Below are 6,912 nucleotides of genomic sequence, written 5' to 3'. Positions count from 1 at the left end.
GATACTGTTCAACGGAATGGGATCCTTGCCGGAGACGGAGAATCTCAGTGGAAGCAGAGGTTACACGCCCAGGCTCATCGAAGACAGGAGCGCATCAGACCTCTCCCATAACGGTGAAGCCCAATCCAGGGCAGATCCAGACAGGAGAGATATAATGTAGGCAGCTTTAGTTCTTTCTGTAGGAAAGTTGCTGGGCTGTAACTCAAATTGGATTTTGCACTGGTTCAGGAAACCTCTGCAAGCTTTTGGGTTACCATCAAACTTGGTAGGAGTGAATATGCCGCTATGTACAGTATTGATGAATATGCCGCTATATTGATGAATATTTGGAACTATGGGGCTAATTCTAAATCAGACGCAAGTGGAAATATCAATCTAACCTCCAGACATTGTTTTCATACAAATCACAACAAAATGCCACAGCGCAGATGGCAATGTCTCGTGCTTTACCAAGACTTTGCAGCTGTGCCAGAACTATTAGATTTGCATTGTGTTTGCTGCTGCAGGATATATTCGATGCCTCGAAGGGATCCAGGTATCAGGAAGTAATGGACTGTACAATAAATACATTTTTAGAATAGTAATTGTTTTTCCTCTCTCCTGGACAGCTGCAATTAGTCTATGCAAATCCCTGGCCCTGTGTCTGAGGGTCCGTAACTGTGCCCGGATCCCCGCCACTGTGTCTGAGGGTCCGTAGCTGTGCCCTGATCCCGTCCCTGTGTCTGAGGATCTGTAACTGTGCCCTGATCCCTGTCCCTGTGTCTGAGGGTCCGTAACTCTGCCCTGATCCCCGTCCCTGTGTCTGAGGATCTGTAACTGTGCCCCGATCCCCGTCCCTGTGTCTGAGGGTCCGTAACTGTGCCCTGATCCCCGTCCCTGTGTCTGAGGGTCCGAATCTGTTCCTTGATCCCCGTTCCTGTGTCTGAGGGTCTGTATCTGTTCCTTGATCCCCGTCCCTGTGTCTGAGGGTCCGTAACTGTGTACTGATCCCTGTCCCTGTGTCTGAGGGTCCGTAACTGTGCCCTGATCACCATCCCTGTGTCTGAGGGTCCGTATCTGTTCCTTGATCCCCGTCCCTGTGTCTGAGGGTCCGTAACTGTGTACTGATCTATGTCCCTGTGTCTGAGGGTGCATAACTGTGCCCTGATCCCCAGTGGCGTAGCTTTGTTTGGGGCGCCCCCCCGCCGTTAATGGGGGGGCGCCCCCCCCTCGGCTGCCCGTGCCCCCCATGCCCCCTCCCCCCATTGCTGCAGGCTTACCTGTCCGCCGCGCGCCCCGGCTCCCCTCCTGGCTTCAATTAATTCTATGCAGACGGACCACGATAAAATGGCCGCCCCCATACCGCAGACAGTTTCAGAGAACAGTCTGCTATATAGGGCGGCCATTTTATCGTGGTCCGTCTCCATAGCATTGATTGAAGCCAGGAGGGGAGCCGGGACGCGCGGACACTGGACAGGTAAGCCTGCGGGGGATGGGGGGCGGGGGGATTACTATAGCACCGCAGCCCCCTCGGCGCCCCCATATGCACAGCGCCCCCCCGCGACCGCCCTGCGGTGCTATAGCTACGCCACTGCTGATCCCCATCCCGGTGTCTTAGGGTCTGTAAATGTGCCCTGGTCCCCGTCCCTTTGTCTGAGGGTCCGTAACCATGCCTTGATCCCCGCCACTGTGTCTGAGGGTCCGTAACTGTGCCCGGATCCCCGCCACTGTGTCTGAGGGTCCGTAGCTGTGCTCTGAAGCTCTCGCTGGGTATTGCTGGCAATCCTGTGTGTGCCGTATTTTATATTGCATCCCCAGCATTATTGTTATGCTATAATGGTTTTATAGCCATTTATGAGATGTTTATATAATAACTAACTTGTGTTTTATAAATAAAGTTACAATTTTGTGATCTGCTTAATGCCCCTTTCCCTTTAGCTAAAAAACGGTAAATTGCCGATTTTCAGCGCAATTTACCGTTTTAAGGCTGCAGTGGGAAAGTGCCAGAGTTGAAATACCGTTTAAAGCTAAATGGTATTTCAACTACGGGGGTTAGGCACTCTTTACACTTGGGAGGGGGAGGGATTAGGCACTCTTTACACTGGGGGGGGGGGGGGTTAGGCACTCTACATTTTACACGGTTCACTGCAATGGGAATGGTACTTAAATGGTATTTAAAACGGTAATCTGCTGCAGTGGGAATGCTAATACCGTTTTAAATACCATTTAAGATTACCAGTACTTTAAACTGGTCTGCAGTGGGAAAGCAGCATGAGTGTGTCAGAACTCACAGCAACAGTCCCTGTAATGCTATTGGTGCGTCTGAGGGGGCAATGGCGTACAGTAAGCATCTGCTAGGGCATGTAGAATGGACATTGCCACTATACCAGTTGTATTAGCCAGTTAGGAATTCTATTAATGATTTCCATCAGTGGTAGCAGTGACCGGTGAGAGGGAGCGGGAACTCGCAGGGGGCCTGTCTGAGAAGCCTTTCCTAGGATGGAGGCTGGGACCAATGACAGGTTAGAAGGAGCCCAGGACATGGAGGCTTTGAGAGGGCCTGTGTTAGGAAGGAGGCTGGGAGCAATGACAGGTGAGAAGGATCCAGGACATGGAGGCTGAGAGGGCCTGGACTAGGAAGGAGGCTGGGAGCAATGACAGGTGAGAAGGAGCCCGAGACAATAAGGCTGAGAGGGCCCGTCATAGGATGTAGGTTGGGAGCAAAGACAGGTGAGAAAGAGTCAGGGACATGGAGGCTGAGAGGGCCCGTCCTAGGAAGGAGGCTGGCAGCAATGACTGGTGAAAAGGAGCCCAGGACACAGAGGCTGAGAGGGCCCATCCTAGGAAGGAGGCTGGGAGCAATGCCAGGTGAGAAGGAGCCCAGGACACAGAGGCTGAAAGGGCCTGTGCTAGAAAGGAGGCTGGGAGCAATGCCAGGTGAGAAGGAGCCCAGGACACAGAGGCTGAGAGGGCCCGTCCTAGGAAGGAGGCTGGGAGCAATGCCAGGTGAGAAGGAACCCAGGACACAGAGGCTGAGAGGGCCCATCCTAGGAAGGAGGCTGGCAGCAATGACTGGTGAGAAGGAGCCCAGGACACAGAGGCTGAGAGGGCCCATCCTAGGAAGGAGGCTGGCAGCAATGACTGGTGAGAAGGAGCCCAGGACACAGAGGCTGAGAGGGCCCATCCTAGGAAGGAGGCTGGGAGCAATGCCAGGTGAGAAGGAGCCCAGGACACAGAGGCTGAAAGGGCCTGTGCTAGGAAGGAGGCTGGGAGCAATGCCAGGTGAGAAGGAACCCAGGACACAGAGGCTGAGAGGGCCCGTCCTAGGAAGGAGGCTGGGAGCAATGACATGTGAGAAGGAGCCCAGGACACAGAGGCTGAGAGGGCCCATCCTAGGAAGGAGGCTGGGAGCCTGCCACCACCTGCCAGTAGCCACCCAATTAATGAATGAAAGTTCCGGGCTGCTGATAGCACTATTCGCACTGAATTGCATCATCCTTGCCCCGCCCCCACTTGGCATTGCCAGTAACCACTGCTTTCTGTGGCAGGAGTGCAGCCATGGTGAAGCAATCACGTCACCACTGGTCCCACCCTCTGTCCAACAACACGTCCCCTGCTGAGCTGGCATTGCTGCTCCGTCCTGGAAGTTGGCAAGTATGCCGGCAAATCATAAATGTGACACCATGTAATGGATAGACCTGAGCACCAACAGAGAGGTGCGGAAAACATGCACTGTTAGAAGCACAGTGCTAAAGCCCACCCATATTGTTCATTATTCATTCTGAGTGAGATACACTACCCAGCGTATAAGGAGATCAATGTGTAAATATCTTTCCAGGTTCTTCTGCTCCTCCCCCAGACTTGTGCCACCAGCAGGGACTCGGATTGTGGGGCAAAGTGTAATCTTGTGAGCAGGGCCCTCTTACCTCTCTGGCTGCTCTGCCTGTAATTAACCTGCCCCATCTTATTAATGGCATGCTCCCTATTGCACAGCGCCATGGAATATGCTGGCGATATATAAGTGCATGTTTGTTACACCATGTTACAGTGACGGACCCGCTAATAGGACCCTTGTGGCTGGATGCATGGTGCAGCATTAATGCTATTATCTGCCCGGGTTGGGATGTGCTGGCCGCACTCATCTCCTGCACCTGTCTGCTTGCTGCCTTGTTGACACTGAGGGAGATGACAGCCCTGGCTGAGCTCCGGTTTGTATAGTTAGGTGGAGCTGACAGCACGATGGAGATTTATGTCTGTGTAGGGTCAGTGCCAAAACTTGTAGACCCAGAGGCCTCCAATGGTCTGAGCCTGTGCCAGCAGCCTGAAGACATTTCCTATGGGAGGGTTCTGTCAGCTTGTCACACACACAACCCTACTAATGTCCTGGTACATCTCCACTCACCACCACCCAGGGCAGGGACGGGGGGCAATAGATGTATGGTACCTTACACAAGTGACTGTCCTGCCTCCTGTGTGTGTGGACACCACGGGACAGACTTATCGGGGTAACTGGTGCTGTGTGCATTTGTATTTCAGGGTCACTACACCTGTATGTCACCGGTGAGGTACAATATTCCGACATGCTGAAAGCAGCACCCCGACAGCTGAAATATAGACTGATATAAGAGCTACCTGCGCTGCCCTTAGACATCAGCGTTCATCTGCCCCACGCTGGCACGGGTGGAGAAAGCAGCAGCATTAAGCCTACAGGGGTTAGCGGGAACCCTGGAGACAGTACACTGCCAGCGGCCAGACAAAAAGGGGCCCGATTCCTGACTGCACACTACTCCTCCGCTTAATATAAGGACATGCATATCCCGACCACTTACTCGACTAGTAAATACTAGTGGTACTAGGTGATTCATCGTACCCTACGGGCGCTCTTTACACCGTCGCATGGGGCTGCACCCCCTTAATTTGTGAACGTTTGTATAGTGAGAAATACAGTATGGTTAGAATTGTATGTAAGATGCCTGTATTGCAACTTGAGTTATAGGTGAAATGTGTTAAATAAAGAGCATATGATTTGGAAGGGGGTGTGTATTGTTTTGTTTTGTTTAATTAAAAAGCGGTTGTTTAGGTGTGTGTGTGTGTGTGCATGTTGTTTAGGTGTGTGTGTGTGCAATAGTATAGTAGGGTGTTTTTGAGTCAGCGGCTCCCCACTGGCGGAGGTCACGACACAGGAAAACAGGAGGCTGGGTAGTGATAGGGGTGTGTGGGCATAAGGGGACTAAAGAGGAGGGTGGGGGACACTGTGCAGCTTCTGCCAGTGGGTGGGGGTCCAGCGTGGCAGCATAGGAGTACAGGACGGTGGCCCTGAGTCAGTGTCTCCTCCTACTGGGTGGGAGTTAGGGTGCATGAGAGCAGGAGGCTGGGTGGTAAAGCATGATAAGGGAATGTGGGCAACACAGGGTGCGAGGGTCCCCACTGGTGGAAGTTACGGGGCAGGAGAACAGGAGGCAGGGCAGTGATAGAGGTGTGTGGGCATGAGGGGTGGTAAAGGTTTTTGGCTGTTGCAGAGTAGGGATGGGCATTGGTGCAGACGCCATCGATGGTTAGCATTGATGGCGATTTTGCACCCTGCCATCGATAGTAATAACATATTACTTGGATAACCATCGATTGTTGTAGCTATCGATGGTCATCCATTATATCTGACTGAATAGGCCGTGGGTCAATCAGAACTCAGTGGCGGGACTTCCGGGTGTGGGGGGCGGAGCTATGCTGTGTCCCGGCACCTTAAAAAAATTTGAAACTTGATCGGTTGTCCTTTGCCATTGATGTAGGGAAACTATCTGGTCCTCTCACATCGATGGCAAAAGTATTCAACATCGGCCATAAACCATCGATGATTTGAAATCATTGATGGTCGATGGGCATCCCTAGAACTGGAGGAGGGTGAAGGACAGTATGCAGCTCCCGGCATGGGTGAGTGTCTCCTCCCACTGGGAGGGAGGGTACATGAGAGCAGGAGGCTGTATAATAGTGGTAAGTGGGCAAGACATTGATAAAAGTTGTGGCGCTGGTGCAGAGGACCGTGGGGACACTTCTGGCAGTGGGGGAACCTGCAGCGTGGCAGCTAGGGCCGGATATCCCAACTAGGGGCGGCACCTGCCTGTGGCGGTACAGGATCCCCCATTCTCACAGGGATATGTGAAATGCTGGAGCGGGGTCGCGGGGGTCCGCTGGGGGGGGGAATTGCCGGAAGGGAGTCAGGGGGGTCTGCAAATTGCAAGGGGGGGGGGGGGTGCGGGGATCTGTGATTAGCGGGAGGGGGTCCGCAAATCGCGGGGGGGGCTTGAATCGCGGGAAGGGGGGGTCCGCAAATTGCGGGAGGGGGGTTGTGGGGGTCAGTGAATTGCGGGAGAAGGGGTTATGGGGGTCCATGAATCGCGGGAAGGGCGCAGGGGGTGCCGTGAATCGAGGGGGGGGGGGTGCAGGGGTCTGCAAATTGTGGGAGGGGGGTGCCACAAATCGCAGGAGGGGGGGGGGCGTGAATCGTGGGAGGGGGTCTGCAAATTGTGGGAGGGGGAAATCTCGGGGGAGATGTGTCACAAATCGCGGGAGGGGGGCGCCGGAGGTGCCGTGGGGGTCCGTGAATCGCGGGAGGGGGCGTGGGGGTGCTGTGAATCGCGGAAGGGGCGGGAGTCCGCAAATCTCGGGGGTGCCGCGAATCGCATGAGGGGGGCGCGCGGGGTTGCCATGAACCGCGGGGGGGGGGGGGGTGCCGCGAATCGCGGGAGGGGGGCGCGGGGGACCCGCAAATCGCGGAAGTTCGCGGGAGCCCCGCGAATTGCAGGAGGTCGCGGGGGCACACCAATCGCGGGAGGAGGGGGGTCCCACGAATCGCGGGAGGGGGGTTGCGGGGTCCCGTTAATCGCAGGGGTCTGGCGAATCGCGGGTGTCTGGGAGGGTTGCTGGAGAGAGGGGGGT

The sequence above is a fragment of the Crinia signifera genome, chromosome 11 (genome assembly GCF_055691185.1).
Source record: "Crinia signifera chromosome 11, ASM5569118v1, whole genome shotgun sequence".
NCBI lineage: Eukaryota > Metazoa > Chordata > Amphibia > Anura > Myobatrachidae > Crinia > Crinia signifera.
The sequence above is the reverse complement of the archived record's forward strand: the minus strand, read 5'-3'. Positions refer to the sequence as shown.